Raw genomic sequence first — 18,660 nt, 5'->3', positions numbered from 1 at the left:
CTGGAATTGTTCACTTATCCAGTCACTACTCCTCGTGGCCATAACTTCTGTAAGAATTGTATTGAAAGTTACTGAGATTCCAGAGATATACCCCAGTGCCCTATGTGTAAAGAGGAGTTCTTCAAAAGACCTGAGCTCCGGGTCAACACGTCATACAAGGAAGTAGTTGATCATTTTAAGTCTGTGAATGTTAAGGATAAACAGTGGGGGAAAAAAGTATTTAGTCAGCCACCAATTGTGCATGTTCTCCCACTTAAAAAGATGAGAGAGGTGTGTAATTTTCATCATGGGTACACGTCAACTATGACAGACAAATTGAGAAAATATAAGTATTTAAGTACATAAGTATTTGTTCACCTACAAACAAGCAAGATTTCTGGCTCTCACAGACCTGTAACTTCTTCTTTAAGAGGCTCCTCTGTCCTCCACTCGTTACCTGTATTAATGGCACCTGTTTGAACTTGTTATCAGTATTAAAGACACCTGTCCACAACCTCAAACAGTCACAGTCCAAACTCCACTATGGCCAAGACCAAAGAGCTGTCAAAGGACACCAGAAACAAAATTGTAGACCTGCACCAGGCTGGGAAGACTGAATCTGCAATAGGTAATCAGCTTGGTTTGAAGAAATCAACTGTGGGAGCAATTATTAGGAAATGGAAGACATACAAGACGTCTGATAATCTCCCTCGATCTGGGGCTCCACGCAAGATCTCACCCCGTGGGGTCAAAATGATCACAAGAACGGTGAGCAAAAATCCCAGAACCACACGGGGGGACCTAGTGAATGACCTGCAGAGAGCTGGGACCAAAGTAACAAAGCCTACCATCAGTAACACACTACGCCGCCAGGGACTCAAATCCTGCAGTGCCAGACGTGTCCCCCAGCTTAAGCCAGTACATGTCCAGGCCCATCTGAAGTTTGCTAGAGTGCATTTGGATGATCCAGAAGAGGATTGGGAGAATGTCATATGGTCAGATGAAACCAAAATAGAACTTTTTGGTAAAAACTCAACTCGTCGTGTTTGGAGGACAAAGAATGCTGAGTTGCATCCAAAGAACACCATACCTACTGTGAAGCATGGGGGTGGAAACATCATGCTTTGGGGCTGTTTTTCTGCAAAGGGACCAGGACGACTGATCCGTGTAAAGGAAAGAATGAATGGGCCATGTATCGTGAGATTTTGAGTGAAAACCTCCTTCCATCAGCAAGGGCATTGAAGATGAAACGTGGCTGGGTCTTTCAGCATGACAATGATCCCAAATACACCGCCCGGGCAACGAAGGAGTGGCTTCGTAAGAAGCATTACAAGGTCCTGGAGTGGCCTAGCCAGTCTCCAGATCTCAACCCCATAGAAAATCTTTGGAGGGAGTTGAAAGTCCGTGTTGCCCAGCGACAGCCCCAAAACATCACTGCTCCGAGAGGAGATCTGCATGGAGGAATGGGCCAAAATACCAGCAACAGTGTGTGAAAACCTTGTGAAGACTTACAGAAAACGTTTGACCTGTGTCATTGCCAACAAAGGGTATATAACAAAGTATTGAGAAACTTTTGTTATTGACCAAATACTTATTTTCCACCATAATTTGCAAATAAATTCATAAAAAATCCTACAATGTGATTTTCTGGAAAAAAAATTCTCATTTTGTCAGTCATAGTTGACGTGTACCTATGATGAAAATTACAGGCCTCTCATCTTTTTAAGTGGGAAAACTTGCACAATTGGTGGCTGACTAAATACTTTTTTCCCCCACTGTATATACTGCTCAAAAAAATAAAGGGAACACTTAAACAACACAATGTGACTCCAAGTCAATCACACTTCTGTGAAATCAAACTGTCCACTTAGGAAGCAACACTGATTGACAATACATTGCACATGCTGTTGTGCAAATGGAATAGACAACAGGTGGAAATTATAGGCAATTAGCAAGACACCCCCAATAATGAAATGGTTCTGCAGGTGGTGACCACAGACCACTTCTCAGTTCCTATGCTTCCTGGCTGATGTTTTGGTCACTTTTGAATGCTGGCGGTGCTTTCACACTAGTGGTAGCATGAGACGGAGTCTACAACCCACACAAGTGGCTCAGGTAGTGCAGCTCATCCAGGATGGCACATCAATGCGAGCTGTGGCAAGAAGGTTTGCTGTGTCTGTCAGCGTAGTGTCCAGAGCAAGGAGGCGCTACCAGGAGACAGGCTAGTACATCAGGAGACATGGAGGAGGCCGTAGGAGGGCAACAACCCAGCAGCAGGACCGCTACCTCCGCCTTTGTGCAAGGAGGAGCAGGAGGAGCACTGCCAGAGCCATGCAAAATGACCTCCAGCAGGCCACAAATGTGCATGTGTCTGCTCAAACGGTCAGAAACAGACTCCATGAGGGTGGTATGAGGGCCCGACGTCCACAGGTGGGGGTTGTGCTTACAGCCCAACACCGTGCAGGACGTTTGGCATTTGCCAGAGAACACCAAGATTGGCAAATTCACCACTGGCGCCCTGTGCTCTTCACAGATGAAAGCAGGTTCACACTGAGCACGTGACAGACGTGACAGAGTCTGGAGACGCCGTGGAGAACGTTCTGCTGCCTGCAACATCCTCCAGCATGACCGGTTTGGCGGTGGGTCAGTCATGGTGTGGGGTGGCATTTCTTTGGGGGGGGGGGGGGGGGGGGGGGGGCGCACAGCCCTACATGTGCTCGCCAGAGGTAGCCTGACTGCCAATTAGGTACCGAGATGAGATCCTCAGACCCCTTGTGAGACCATATGCTGGTGCGGTTGGCCCTGGGTTCCTCCTAATGCAAGACAATGCTAGACCTCATGTGGCTGGAGTGTGTCAGCAGTTCCTGCAAGAGGAAGGCATTGATGCTATGGACTGGCCCGCCCGTTCCCCAGACCTGAATCCAATTGAGCACATCTGGGACATCATGTCTCGCTCCATCCACGAACGCCACGTTTTACCACAGACTGTCCAGGAGTTGGCGGATGCTTTAGTCCAGGTCTGGGAGGAGATCCCTCAGGAGACCATCCGCCACCTCATCAGGAGCATGCCCAGGCATTGTAGGGAGGTCATACAGGCACGTGGAGGCCACACACACTACTGAGCCTCATTTTGACTTGTTTTAAGGACATTACATTACAAGTTGGATCAGCCTGTAGTGTGGTTTTCCACGTTAATTTTGAGGGTGACTCCAAATCCAGACCTCCATGGGTTGATACATTTGATTTCCATTGATAATTATTGTGTGATTTTGTTGTCAGCACATTCAACTATGTAAAGAAAAAAGTATTTAAGATTATTTCATTCATTCAGATCTAGGATGTGTTATTTTTGTGTTCCCTTTATTTTTTTGAGCAGTGTATATATATATATATATATATTTTTTTTTTGTCATTTAGCAGACGCTCTCATCCAGAGCGACTTACAGGAGCAATTAGGGTTAAGTGCCTTGCTTAAGGGCACATCGACAGATTTTTCACCTAGTCGGCTCGGGGATTAGAACCAGCGACCTTTCAGTTACTGGCACAACACTCTTACCCACTAAGCTACCTGCCGCCCTACGCTGTGAAGCACCCGGTCTTCACTGGTCCTCGGGAGGTTGCTTGTGATGTTTGTTCTACAATAAAGCTCAAGGCCCTGAAGTCCTGCCTGGTGTGTCTGACCTCTTACTGTGAGGCTCACCTGGAGCCTCAGAGTGGAGAATCTGAAGAGACAAGCTGATCGACCCTGTGGAGAACAGGATGTGTAAAAAGCACGAGGGGATCCGGGACATGTTCTGTCAGAGCGAGAGATACTGCTATCTTGATTGACACAGACAACATGGGAGGGAGAGAAGAAACATCTCATGATTCCATGGATCTACTAGCAGCACCACTGTGAGTGGGTATGCTGGGAGAATGGGTGATAAAGAGAGCGAGATACTCAGGGGAGAACAACTGCCCCCGCATTGTTTGCAGAAAAATGGCAATCTTCATGCAAATATTTTTATTTAAGACAAAACGTCCTTTAACAAATTATATATAACAAATAAAAACTCACACAGAATGTCAGCCTGCAGTACCCCGGATAGCCTTCAACTTTAGTTACTCAACAAAATGGGGCAGTCTACGACGTCACTTCCTGGAGTAGCTCAAACTGCGCATGTGTCTTCATGACATTGTGACATAGGAATGAATGGTATCACGTGGTTAATGGCTTTGTCCAGTCATATACTGTATGTTTAATCAAACATTCTACAGAGTGTAAAATGGAGGAAAGTTGAACTGTTGCAGAAAGAAATTAAACCTAGGCTGCATCCCCATTCCCAAACCTTCTGTTGCTTACATTTGCAGTCATGGATTGCGTCCCAATGTCTCCTTTCTCCCAAAGTGTACACTTGCACACTCCCAGTTATGGATTTAACAATGGTGGTAACACTTTCCAGCCAATGCTTGCACCAAGTCAATGCTTTCGGAGAAATGTGGAGAAGTGGAACGTAGCCCTACATAAAACATTGCCCTCTTATCATCTGCAACATTCTGAACAAATCACCCTAATGAATTTGGGGTGGTTTTAAAAAGACTGGCAAGTGTCTATACTGTAACCATTCCGCCCCCCACTATCATCTTTGCCAGTACCCAGTTCCTGTCCGCTCCTGCCCAAGTCGAGCACTGCATGTGCCTCAACCATGGCTGTCTGAAAACATTACTAGCAGTCAACCCTGGCTTCCTCCATCCTGGGGAAGATCTCAATTTCATACTCATCGAGTCCTCTCTCGTAGTCTCCTCCTCTAAACCGATTGGAGTAGAAGGTCAGAGGGGAGGGACCTCTGGCTTTCTCATCCAATGGGTTTTGAGAATGAGACTAGTAGAGAGGAATTTGCAATTGAGATCTTCCCCTGGGTCTCCTCAACTCCATTAGAGGGGAAGATCCAAGGTCCCTCATTCAGATCTCCTCCAATAAGATTCATTGAGAAAACAAGGACAGAAGGTAATAATGTTTTCAAATTCATCCCATGTTAAATGAAAATTAGGCAATGCCACTATACCATCCTGTTAGAAGACAAAATAGGTTTTCTACATGCAACAAAAAGGAGCTTGAGGTAAAAAAATAACGAAACAAAACTTTTATTAAGACATCTTTAAAAACTTTACAAAACATTGACAAAAAAACTAACCAGTCAAGTGATCCTGACCAGAACTCTCCCCAAAAAGGCTTGGACTGGCACTGAGCATATTCGTCCACACAGGTGGTTTGTGTCAGTGAGGGGTGTAACAATCATGACGTGGTTGTCTCCAGGGCTGAAGACGGGGAAGAGTCTTTGATTGGCTGGCACATGGTCGTACGTGTAGAGATGATGACCGAGATTCACATCGTAGAATGACACGCGTCACTCCCGCCCATCGAAGTATACACCCACCCCAAGTTTAAAATAAATGTAATAATAGTTACTTAAAGTAAACAAATTGTAATTGAAAATATTTGCCCCTCTGGGATAAATAAAGTTGAATTAAATTTGACTTTAATTTAAAAGGCATAGATATGATTCCTGATTTAGCCTGTTTCAATTCCTCTCATTAGGAAATGCGACAGAACAAGATTTCTGTTTTGGAGGCTTGCTTTGATGTGGGCATCTCGTGTGTGTGTGTGTGTGTGTGTGTGTGTTCGAACAAGGGAAGGGTTAGTACTTTGACCTGTGTCATTGCCAACAAAGGGTATATAACAAAGTATTGAGAAACTTTTGTTATTGACCAAATACTTATTTTCCACCATAATTTGCTAATAAATTCATAAAAAATCCTACAATGTGATTTTCTGGAATGTTTTTCCTCATTTTGTCTGTCATAGTTGATGTGTACCTATGATGAAAATTACAGGCCTCTCATCTTTTTAAGTGGGAGAACTTGCACAATTGGTGGCTGACTAAATACTTTTTTCCCCACTGTATGTCGCACGGCACTACTTCAGGAGGAGAGGCATTTGATTTTTTTACATTATTTTTTCAATCAAAATTCGTTATGGCAGACATGCCTTCTGGAACATGTGCCTTAATAACAAACTTGTATGTGATCTTTAAATACAAATAAATTACGAAAAAATACAGGACCCTTCCCACTAGCCGTGATTGGCTGGACATGCCGAAAGAGGAGTTTGGATTGGTCTGCCATGTAGCATGCGTCGGTCTATAACATGAGCTGCTCAGCATGTGTGGATTAGCAGCAGCTTTTTTTGAAGGATATCATGAAGAACTGAAAAAGTGTTGCGTTGCTGACCTGAAGTTCATAGCACTATCGACAAAGATCAGTGGGAAAAGTTGTGATGGACTACTTTCTGGTGGACAATCGTGCCATGCTGAATCTCTCAGACTCTGAAAATGAATCAGAAGATTAAGGAATCTCTGATTTAGGTTAAAACATTTCCATTGAACCAGACATTGTAGAGTCTTCCCCCATCACGGTCATCAGAAGAAACGGTGATCAAAAATGTTGTCACGGAAGAAGTCGATAGAGTTTTGAAATCAGTGGAATGCCCGGTGGAAGCAGATAAATAATTCCCTAATGCGGAGAGTCTCGAAACGAGAACACAGGAGGCGGTTGTATAAAAAAAAAAAAATAACACTTGTCTCCATACTGTTAGCTAGCTAACGTTAGCTGGCTGGCTCGCTAGCTAACGTTAAGTGTATGATCTCTGTAGTAATATCATTCATATCTCAGAAAAGCATTTGCATTGCTAGGCTATAACTAATGATAGCTAGGTAGCTAACATTGGACCTAGTTGGTTAGCTTTTGCTACCTGCCTGGTATTCTGAGTTTGGGTTATGGTTCAATGTTTAGCTAGCTACATGTCTAAACAAAAGACTCCACTATGCAAGTAACCATTTCACTGTACCGTTTACACTTTCTGTATCCTGTGCATGTGACAATTAAACTTTTGATTTCATTTGATAGTGTGTGTTTAACAGACTGTAATGTGAAGAACACGACCTGCACCAAAGTCAGATTAGGATATAGGCCAAGGACTAGATAGTGTATTTTTACCTGGAGTTTTCCCTTATTGTAGGCCACTACTTTCAGTCTTGAAATCTTTGGTTGTTTACTACATTACAGTATTCACTCTGTTTAGCACATGGCCTCACATGTGAATCCTTAAAGAGATGGGTGGGGCTAAGGCTTAAGAGGGTGTGAACGATGCTGAATGGGTGTAGACAAAGAAGAGCTCTCCAGTAGGTGTACCAAAACATTCACAGGCCATTTTCTCAAAAGTGGGGTTACAAGTTTATCAGCTTTCAAAAGCAAAATTACTTTCCCATTGTTCCTCAACTGCAGTGTATGATATACAATTTTCTAGCTCTGAGTCTCTACTTTTATCCAATGTTAAAAACACAATTTCACACCATTTGCTACATAGGACAGAATCCACGTTATAGCAATCTGGTGCCCGATGGCACAGTCCAGCAACCATTGGTTCATGCATGCAAAGCCTGAGCAGAGGAACATGACCCATATCTTTGCCAATAAATTGGCAACAGATTTGAACTGCCTGTGTAAACGCAGTCATACATGTCAAAAGCTGAACTGACTACATCTGACATTGTGAATAGAGACCTGGGACAGCATTGCAGTTTGTAGACAAGTAGTCCATCTTGGCCATGTCTTTCATTAAGGTCTTCAGAAGGTTTCCCAGTAGGTCCGGGGGGATGTTGATGCTGCATCGTCCTCTGATCCCATCTGGAGGAGCAGAAGGGAGGGAGGGAAGAATCTGAAAGGAGAAGGAGCAAAAGAGAGATGGAATAAATGGGGTTGAACATACAAGAACGTTGACCTGCAATGATGGCAGTGTTTAGATTCTCCACACTTGCAACCATCTTGGATCTAAAAGCATTAGATTATTGTAATAATTGGCTGTAGGGAGTTTCCACCATAGTTACATCCATGACTTGGAGAGTGTAAGACAAGTGAACACGTCGAGAGAAGAGTAGAAGCGATTCAGGGCGCAGCCAATGTCCATGTTCGAGAACATCAAAACCATAATGCTTCATGGGTAAATTGTGACTAATCTACAAATAACATTGAGTAGTTATGTATGCAAGGTGATTTGCAGATCAGTCACCCTCGACTCAAGTCTGCTGCAATGTTGAACGTGCCCAATTACTCACATTAAGAAGCTCAAAGGAGTGAGGAGCCAATCAGCCGCTCCAGCTCAGCACCTCTGCTTGTCAGAGCTGTTCTGTCATCTTCAAGCGCACGGCTCCGACGGAAGGCGGTGCTCTGCATCTCGTCCACCATCCTATGGGTCTCGGTGTTGTAGCGATCACAGATCAGCCCCACCTTGCTGACCAGGGCTAGGTGGAACACATTCACACATCGGATCTCGCTCTCCGCTGCATCCTGCAAGGGGGCAGGTAGACGAAACAGAGGTAGGAGGGGTTTTCAGTGATGTGATACGTTCTGAAAGTTGCAGATAGAAGTACAATAGATAGACAATTTCAGCTCTATCAGATGGAACCGGTTCCAAGTCAACATGGGTTATCTTCAGTCCAGGGTCATTTTCAGTAGGCATAACAATGGAAGAAAACGCTCTGAAACAGTGACTAACCCAAGTGCATAGGGAAAACTGTCCTGGAGTCTTTGTAACCCCATGTGAGGTTCCTTGGCATGTTCTACAATTGAATGCTATGGCAAAAGAGTGCAAAATCACAGCGGGTGTGACTATAGCCAATTCAAATTAAGAAAACTCACCTTGCAGTGTTGGAATGAAGAGTTGAATTTTTCTGCCTCTTTCCGAGTGGCCTTCAGCTTCTCCTTTACCCCTGCTTGGGCTTCAGTCAGCTGAGCCTGAAGTGAAGACCATAAGTGTTAGCATTAGTGCCGGGATGGAACTAAAAACACACACACCCAGTCCCTATTCATTAGGCACCAAACTAAAGAAACCCCCAAAAAATGGATGAAACCCATGAGGGACTACCGGAGCAATGTTCTGTTCCAAAATGTTTTGTTATGTGTGCCTTAATGAATACAAGTAAAGGACCAGGGTCGTAGCATAACATTTCACAACGGAAACAAGCATTTATTGGACAAGCTCAGGTAGTCCCTCTCAGTTTGCTTCCATTTGTTGCCTAGTGAATCCAACCCTCGATTGAGGAACCATTGCTCTAAAACTCATTCTTACCTTTTGAGCCAAGAACTCTACCTGCATCTACACAACTTGGTGGGCCGGCTCATGGTGAGCGTCACACACCCCACACAGCATGGTCTTGTCGGTGCGACAGTAACGCTCCAGGAGCCTCTCGTGGTTCGGACACATCCTCTCCTCCAGGTTAGCCAGGGGTCTGACCAGCTGGTGCCTGGAGAACCGGGCATTGTGAACCATTTCATGCTCCAGGCAGTACGACGACAAACACACGAGGCAGGTCTTGACAGCCTTGGTTATCCCGTCTCCTAAGCATGCGTCACAGGAGACCTCTCCCGGAGCCACGGTGGGTCTGTCGACGGCCGCGCCGCCACTTTCACTCGCCCCCTTGAAGCTTTCCACAAGGTCTCTCAAGACTATGTTGACCTGGATGGTGGGGGTAGGTATGAAGATCGTATTACACACAGCACAGACCGCGGTCTCCACTACGGATTGTGGCCGGGTCGGTGAAAACACTAAGACAGATGGAGCATGGGAACTGGTCCTCTGACATGGCATTGTAAGATGCCATCTCTTAAAGCTGGGGATGGTGGGTTAGAAAACATTGAAATAAGTTTAAGTTTCACATGAATTAGTCTGAGGCAGCCCAATTCAGATTTTTTTCCCCCACACTAATTGGTCTTTTGACCAATCACGTCAGCTCTTTTTCACAGCTGATCGGTCAAAATATAAAGTAGTGAAAAAATATCAGAATTGGGCTGCCTGTCTAAACGCAGACTAAGTGTCTTTCACAGTGGCAGAGACAAGCAGCTGTGAAAAGAGACTAGCCTGGAAATATTGCATTGACAACAAGTCATGTGATTACTGAAAATGATACAGTTGGGGACAACCAAAAACTGGCACATGTTGTGCAGCCTATTGTTTGCATTCACATTTGTCCCACAATCATGGTAACAATGTAGCAAATGTTTTAGTGACTTAAAATAACCAGTGAAAATCTCACTTTCAAAAGTTTATATTCTGTTAACTCATATCTAAATGTTGAAAACTTGAATGTGGCCGAAGCATTAATAAAAAAACACCTCAAACTTGTCTCTCAAAAAGACAGTACATTTGTTTTGCCATTTCCTCAGACCATGAGATCATCTCCCTAAGGAGAATGAATTGGCCAATCAGCGGCCTAGAGGAGGATCAGCTGGCCAATCAGCAGTCTACTTGCATGAATATTTTCTATGACGATATATGCCCACACCATTCTATTGTTGGGGGTACGCACACACCACAGGAGGTTGGTGGCATCTTAATTGGGGAGGACGGGCTCCTGTTAATGGATGGAGCAGAATGGTATCAAATACCTCAAACACATGGTTTACATGTGTTCAATGCCATTCCATTCTAGACATTATTATGAGCCATCCTCCCCTCAGCAGCCTCCACTATTCCAACAGAAAAGCTGCTTTTTAACCATTACACATTTGTTTTATTATTGGAAGGAAAACTATCAGTCATATTGTAAGTAGTTATAGGTCATATTTCATTGAAATCTGGAAACACTGAGCAGTTACTTTAAGTGAATATGATCTAGTTAGGAGGGCTTGAGCGCACAGAACAAATAATAACAAATATGGTGCAAAATAAGGGTTTTATTTACAGTGCAGCCAGTGATAACAGTACGAGAGAATGTTATAAAATATGTATGAGCTTACATAAATGGCAAAGTCGAAATTCAAACCAGTAGAAATAGTCTACCTTGGACACAAAATGACTTGGATAGCCTAAAAACAGGCCTAACTCACTCAGCTGAGCATATAACAAGAGCTTCAACACACATGAATCAAAGTCTGCACGTGTAGCCTGAGCTTGAACAGACACTCCCAAAAACAGGCTAAACCATCAGATATGCCTAGGATTTAGGCTATACAAAGACTAGTCAAAACACACACACATTACAAAATGCTAACAGACACCATTACCAGTGCTCAACTTGGGCAGGAGCTCACCAGAGCTGAGTAACAGCACCTCAAATGTTCTGCTGCTTGGGATCGTGTTCCACTTATAGACTATATTAAAAGTATTGTGGAGCTGCTGCACCAAAATATAAACAGTACCAGCACCCAAAATGAGTAAAGGCACCTATTTCAGTCCAAGTCAAGCACTGATCGTTACACATTGAAGACTACATGAATAATGATTGCAGCAGTCACTGACTTAAGCATGAGTGAATATATGGAATATACCAAATCATCCATAACTGCACAAACCAATGCATTTTACCGGAGTCACTGACACAGGTGATGTGCGCATGCACGCACCCTCAAAACAGGAAACGGAGAACACAGGTTGGCAACAATGATCTATATAAACTCTGGATTGCTGATGCTATGTATTGGCCATTGAGAGGCTTTGAAGCTACTGGTAGGCCAGATTGGCACTCCCCGGTAGGAGCAGTCCTCCATAGGAATGAATTAAATTGTAACGTGTTTCAATTAAAATGTTATGGACAAAATTGAATATTTTGTTGTTGTTGTTGTAGTGGGGACTGTAACATTAGTAATCTCCAAATGTCACATTTGTTATTTTTGTTTAGCTCACAATATAATCTAAAAATGATTCATTAAGGTGTCTAATAGAATAAAATGCTGCTTAAATGAATGTAGTAATTAATAAATGCATTTCTATAGCTTCCTAAATATTTTTACAATAGTGGGTGACTACCAATATGGAGGTGCAGTAGCTTAAACACAGCGCCCCCGATCAGTCATCTAATGTATATATAAATTATTGGTTGGCAATGAAATGTAACTTTGTAAATGATTGTCGCAATAAATGGTTACAATATAATTATTTATGTTTTTAAGGGGGTAGATCAGCTTTAATATTGCAGATAGATTGTGGCCTCCAATGTAATTGTCTGCATCATTTCCAATCCCACACACACGCTCCCTCTCGCCGGTCTACTAACCACTGCCCCTGGCAACTATATTATGCACACCTGTTCCCCATCATTACGCACACCTGTTCATTTTCTCCTTGATTAGTCCCCCTTTATTTAGCCCTCAGTTGTCATTAGGTGGCATGGTTCTCTCACGTTCAGTACGCTTCTATGTGTTCTTTTGTATAGTTTCGTAATTAAACTCACCTTCTGCGTCCTGACTCCGGCGTATACGTTAAACACACAATTTGTTAAAATATATTTTCCTTGCTTATTTTCCCCTAATCCTACCACCACCCTAATTGGAGTAAACTACTGGACAACAAAGTTTTACAACTTCTTTGTAATCTACCTTGTAGCACAAACTATAGGCTGTGTGTGCAAGTGCTACAAACGTCAGATTGTCAAGAGTTCCATTTGTGTTTGACAGTAGCAAGGAAATCATTCTTCTTTCGTAACGTAAGTGGAAATTTACCACACACGTTGAAAAACATTAAATCCACTTCAGTGGCCCTCCAACTGGTAATTACTAGTGGGAAACTAGTCTCATCCTGAGCTCCCACATGCTGACGACACCAACGAAGGAAATTACATTGATAACTACATTTTTAAGCAGTTAAATGCAGCATAAAAACATGTATATAAACAAGACATGAATACTTTAACACTAACTTATTTACAAGCATGATCGCTGTAATTTTTGTTTATGGTTTACGTAGCTTGTTGGCCATTAGCCGGTCTGTGTTTCTCAACGAGTTCGAAGCACGTGAATGCATCCAACTAGTAGTTGAGACTTCACAAAATGGTATATTGCCACCTCCCACATCGTTACAAACACAGCATTAGACTAAAAGGCCTTGTGAATTCCACGTGGGGATGGTGCAGCATAGTTCACATTTGACAAATGCTTATAACAAGAGCTTCAAAGTACAGGTTTTGTTATAAATGGTAGTTGGCATATACAGTATAACCTGAATTTACACTCCCAAAACAGGCTAAACCATTATCATCAACAGGTAGGCCTAGGTTTGAGGCTACACAGAGACGAGTCAATACACGCATGACAAAATGCAAACAGACACAGTTAAACATGTTGGGAACAATCAGCCATTGAAGAAAAAAATTGACTACTTTAAAGTGGAGACAGCCTCAATGGTACTGCACATGTCACAGATCCTTTAATGGCACAGATACAAAGATGAGTCCTCTATCTATCTCTATGACCCGTTGTTCACATGCGCCTGCCCTCATTGGCTAGAATGGCCCCACCTGATCTCACCTTCTCCTGCCTGCCATTTCTGAGGACATGAATTCACTCCATCTTGTCAAAATAAGACAATCTTTGATTTTACCAGTCACCAACAGAATAGATGTAGTGAAGCGCGCTCGCACCCTCAAAACAGTGCAAAACTGTGACCACAAACACAGGTTGATAAACAATTGTTGCAATAAATGGTTACGTTTTACAAAACTAAATTGTGCAGTCCTTATGTTGTAATGTAACTCATAGCACAAACTATAGGCTATGCGTGGAAGCAAGTGCTAGAAATGTGTCAAGAGTTCCATTTGTGTTTGACTCAGTTGAGAGGAAATGAAGGGCCTTTTGAATGCCACATGGTGATGGTGCGGCATAGTTCACACCATTATTCCTTTGAAACTCACCTGTCTATGTACGCAGAACAACACTCACAAGGAAACAATTCTCTTCCTCTTCTGGGGGGAAAACACCACAATCTGATGAGTTTTCTTGATTGGTTTCAGGTGGCATTTTGAAGACTGGTAAGCTCCTCCCTCTTTCATGAAAAAACACATCAGTGTACGTTTTTATTACGATTCCCTTACCCACATGTGTGCTCAACAACCATTGGTCAAGCCATACAGGACACAGACTGAAAACTTTGTAACGCTTTGTCCCGGGCTGTGTTCAGTACGTTTTTACGTTCTGGAACATTCAATTAAACAGAAACAGTGCTGAACTAAACAACCAGTTGAAAAACGGGGAGGGGTTGGATTGTGGGTTGGGGAACACTGTCAACATGGCCACTGCCCTTTAAATATGCCACTCGTTGCTTAAAGCCACACCTCGCCACACCCACCAAATGGGAGAAAACGTACCTCAAAGTCTGTTCAAGAATGTACAAAACATTTTTGGGGAAACGTGTCGTTCAGTGCAAATAGTTCTGCAACGTAGCAAACGTTCAAGCGAGTCGGTGGAGGAAGTTAAGCCAGACAGAGTAGTTATTTGCTCTGATTCGTGTGCAGTGTTAATTATTCTCCAGTCCTTTAGCTCACATAGCAGACAAGACCTGCTTTATGAGGTGCTACAAACCCATGGCAGGATTAAACAGATGGGTATTCAGATAAGATTTACTTGGGTTCCAGCCCATGTGGTGGTGGAGGGGAACGAGGCAGTAGATGAACAGGCTAAACAAGCACTTAGTAGTGGGGATGTTGATGTTGAAGTGTCAATGAGCAAGGCAGAGGCAAAAAGACTGATATATACAGTGATGGTGCAGAGATGGCAGGAGCAGTGGAATAGAGATAATAAGGGAAGGCATTTATTTCAGGTACAGAGGAAAGTCGGGGAGGGAAGGACGGTAGGAAAGGACATAAGAGAGGAGGTTATTTTTACAAGATTAAGGGTGGGACACAGCCAGTTGAATAAGACATTAAATGTGATAGGAAAGCATCCATCAGGAAAGTTTGATTATTGTCATGAAATAGAGACTGTGGAGCATGTATTGCTACAGCGTAGGCAGTATCAGAGGGAAAGAGAAAGGATGAGATTTAGTATGAGGGAGAAGGGGATACAGGAAATTAGTTTAAAGAGTATATTGAGTAGAGCGTCATTAGATATAGTCTCAAATTTTGTAAGTACTTAATTATACCATAGTCCCCACAGTGTTTCCTGACCTACTCTACCATCCCCCGTGTTGTCCTTGGGGACCTTCAATGCTGCAGAAATTTTTTGGTACCCTTCCCCAGATCTGTGCCTAGACACAATCCAGTCTCGGAGCTCTACGGACAATTCCTTCAACCTCATGGCTTGGTTTTTGCTCTGACTTGCACTGTCAACTCTGGGACCTTATATAGACAAGTGTGTGCCTTTCCAAACATCTCAAGGATGATCAATGGAAACACAATACATCTGAGCTCAATTTCTAGTCTCATAGCAAGTGGTCTGAATAATTATGTAAATAAGGTACACTACCAGTCAAAAGTTTGGACACTCACTCATTCAAGAAAAAAATTATTACTATTTATTTTTACGTTTTAGAATAATATTGAAGACATCAAAACTATGAAATAACACATATGGAATCATGTTGTAACCCAAAAAAAGTGTTAAACAAATCAAAATATATTTTATATTTGAGATCCTTCAAATAGCCACCCTTTGCCTTGATGACAGCTTTGCACACTCTTGGCATTCTCTCAACCAGCTTCATGAGGTAGTCACCTGAAATGCAGGGTGGCAGGTAGCTTAGTGGGTAAGAGCATTGTGCCAGTAACCGAAAGGTCGCTGGGTCTAATCCCCGAGCCGACTAGGTGAAAAATATGTTGACGTGCCCTTAAGCAAGGCACTTAACCCTAATTGCTCATGTAAGTCGCTCTGGATAAGAGTGTCTGCTAAATGACTAAAATGTAAATGCATTTCAATTAACAGGTGTGCCTTTTTAAAAGTTAATTTGTGGAATTTCTTTCCTTCTTAATGCTTTTGAGCCAATCAGTTGTGTTGTTTTAAGGTAGGGGGGTATACAGAAGATAGCCCTATTTGGTAAAATACCAAGTCCTTATTATGGCAAAAACAGCTCAAATAAGCAAAGAGAAACGACAGTCCATCTTTACTTAAGACATGAAGGTCAGTCAATACGGAACATTTCAAGAACTTTGAAAGTTTCTTCAAGTGCAGTCGCAAAACCATCAAGTGCTATGATGAAACTGGCTCTCATTAGGACCGCCACAGGAATGGAAGACCCAGAGTTACCTCTGCTGCAGAGGATTTCATTAGAGTTACCAGCCTCAGAAATCGCAGCCCAAATAAATGCTTCACAAAGTTCAAGTCACAGACACATCTCAACATCAACTGTTCAGAGGGGACTGTTTGAATCAGGCCTTCATTACATTTTAGTCATTTAGCAGACACTCTTATCCAGAGCGACTTACAGTTAGTGAATACATATTTTTTTATACTGGCCCCCCGTGGGAATCGAACCCACAACTCTGGCATTGCAAACACCATGCTCTATCAACTGAGCTACATCCCTGCCGGCCATTCCCTCCCCTACCCTGGACGACGCTGGGCCAATTGTGCGCCGCCCATGAGTCTCCCGGTCGCGGCCGGCTGCGACAGAGCCTGGATTCGAACCAGGATCTCTAGTGGCACAGTTAGCACTGCGATGCAGTGCCTTAGACCACTGCGCCACTCAGGAGACTATATGAGACTTCATGGTCGAATTGCTGCAAAGAAACTACTACTAAAGGACACCAATAATAAGAAGAGACCTGCTTGGACCAAGAAACATGAGCAATGGACATTAGACCGTTGAAAATGTGTCCTTCGGTCTGGAGTCCAAATCTGAGATTTTTGGTTCCAACTGCCATGTCTTTGTGAGATGCGGTGTGGGTGAACAGATGATCTCCGCATGTGTAGTTCCCACCGTAAAGCATGGAGGAGGAGGTGTTATGGTGTGGGGGTGCTTTGCTGGTGACACTGTGACTTCGAATTCAAGGCACACTTAACTAGCATGGCTACCACAGCATTCTGAAACGATACGCCATCCCTTCTGATTTGGGCTTAGTGGGACTATCATTTGTTTTTCAACAGGACAATGACCCAACACACCTCCTGGCTGTGTAAGGGCTATTTTACCAAGAAGGAGAGTGATGGAGTGCTGCATCAGATGACCTGTTCTCCACAATCCCCCAACCTCAAACCAATTGAGATGGTTTGGGATGAGTCAGACGGCAGAGTGAAGGAAACGAAGCCAACAATTGCTAATCATATGTGGGAACTCCTTCAAGACTGTTGGAAAATCATTCCAGGTGAATCTGGTGGAGAGAATGCCAAACTTGTGCAAAGCTATCATCAAGGCAAAGGGTGTCTATTTGAAGAATCACAAATATAAAATATATTTAGATGTGTTTAACACTTTTTGGTTACTACATCATTCCATATGTGTTATTTCATAGTTTGTCTTCACTATTATTCTACAATGTAGAAAATAGTAAAAATAAAGAAAAACCCTTGAATGAGAAGGTATGTCCAAACTTCTGACAGGTACTGTGTTTTTTTATTTGTAATACATTTTCAAAAATGTATAAAAACCTGTTTTGGCTTTGTCATTATGGGGTATTGTGTGTATATTTAGGAGGATTTTGATTTATTGAATCCATTTTAGAATAAGGCTGTAACGTAACAAAATGTGGAAAAAGTCAAGTGGTCTGTATACTTTCTGAATGTACTGTAGGTAGGAGCTAGCCAACGTAATGCTTTCTAAGTTAGCAGTAAAACCTTGAAATCAGCCCTAGTCTTAACAGGAAGCCATTGTAGAGAGGCTAGCACAGAAGTAATATGATCAAATTCTTTGGTTCTAGTCAATATTCTAGCGGCCGTGTTCAGCACTAACTGAAGTTTATTTAGTGTTTTATCCAGGTAGCCGGAGAGTAGAGCATTGCAATAGTCTAATTTTGAAGTGACAAAAGCATGGATTAGCTTTTCTACATCATTGCAATCATAACTATTTAGTATTACGAATTATAGTGTGACATTCATGCAGATTGATTAAATTCCTGTTTAGGTGCATTTTGGATTATTTTAGCAGTGTTAGGGGTTGGGCTTTTAACCTGTTCAGGTTGCTCATTTCAAGATATCAGGCCGGAGTGAAATGTTGACACAGGGCTCTCTTTACTCAGCTGAGGAATTTTGGGCTGAATCCCAAACCGATCCCAGCCCTCCATTTGCACGATCACACGAGCCTCCACTATATGCACAAGTGTCCCAAAGCTGAGGGATTGAAAATGATTGACGGTGTATGGGATAATTAGGCTGCTTTCACACATCCAGCCTAATTCTGATCTTTTTTCCACTAATAGTTTTTTATGATAGATCAGATCTTTTCACACTAATTATCTTTTTTCAGAGCTGATCTGATTGGTCAAAAGACCAATTAGTAAAATAAATATCAGAATTGGGCTGCCTGTGTAACCGCAGCCTCTGACCCTCAGATAGCTACTTTGACCAAGCCCGCAGGCGCCAGAGTGAAGGGCTATCCCAACACACACTGCGATATGTTTGTAGTTTGCACAATTTCATACAAAATAATTGATGTGTAACTTATGACACGTGAATATGTTCGTGTCTGATTGAGAGTCTTGGCACATTTACATTTGAGTAACTTAGCAGATGCTATTATCCAGAGTAATTTCCAGGAGCAATTAGGGTTAAGTGCATTACTCAAGGGCACACCAACAGATTTTTCAACCAATGACCTTTCGGTTACTGGCCCAACACTCTTAACCGCTAGCCTACCTGCCACATAAAACAAATTAAATGCCCCCCAATTTAAATGTTTAACTATTATTTAAGGGTTATACCGTAAATATGGAACATAAATTGCGT

At 42.7% G+C, this 18,660-nt stretch overlaps 1 pseudogene across 1 annotated transcript; it reads right to left on the bottom strand.

Annotated features, from left to right (window-relative positions):
* Window positions 1–7,555: 7,555 nt before the first annotated feature.
* Window positions 7,556–9,677, bottom strand: LOC311112664 (annotated as a pseudogene). Its single transcript has 4 exons — window positions 9,146–9,677; window positions 8,716–8,811; window positions 8,133–8,364; window positions 7,556–7,735 (listed from the first exon to the last, which is right to left on the bottom strand). The product of its transcript is annotated as an uncharacterized misc_RNA (transcript).
* Between the last annotated feature and the right edge of the window lie 8,983 nt (window positions 9,678–18,660).

The sequence above is a fragment of the Coregonus lavaretus genome (genome assembly GCF_964263955.1).
Source record: "Coregonus lavaretus genome assembly, chromosome: 39".
Lineage (NCBI taxonomy): Eukaryota > Metazoa > Chordata > Actinopteri > Salmoniformes > Salmonidae > Coregonus > Coregonus lavaretus.
The sequence above is the reverse complement of the archived record's forward strand: the minus strand, read 5'-3'. Positions and strand labels throughout refer to the sequence as shown.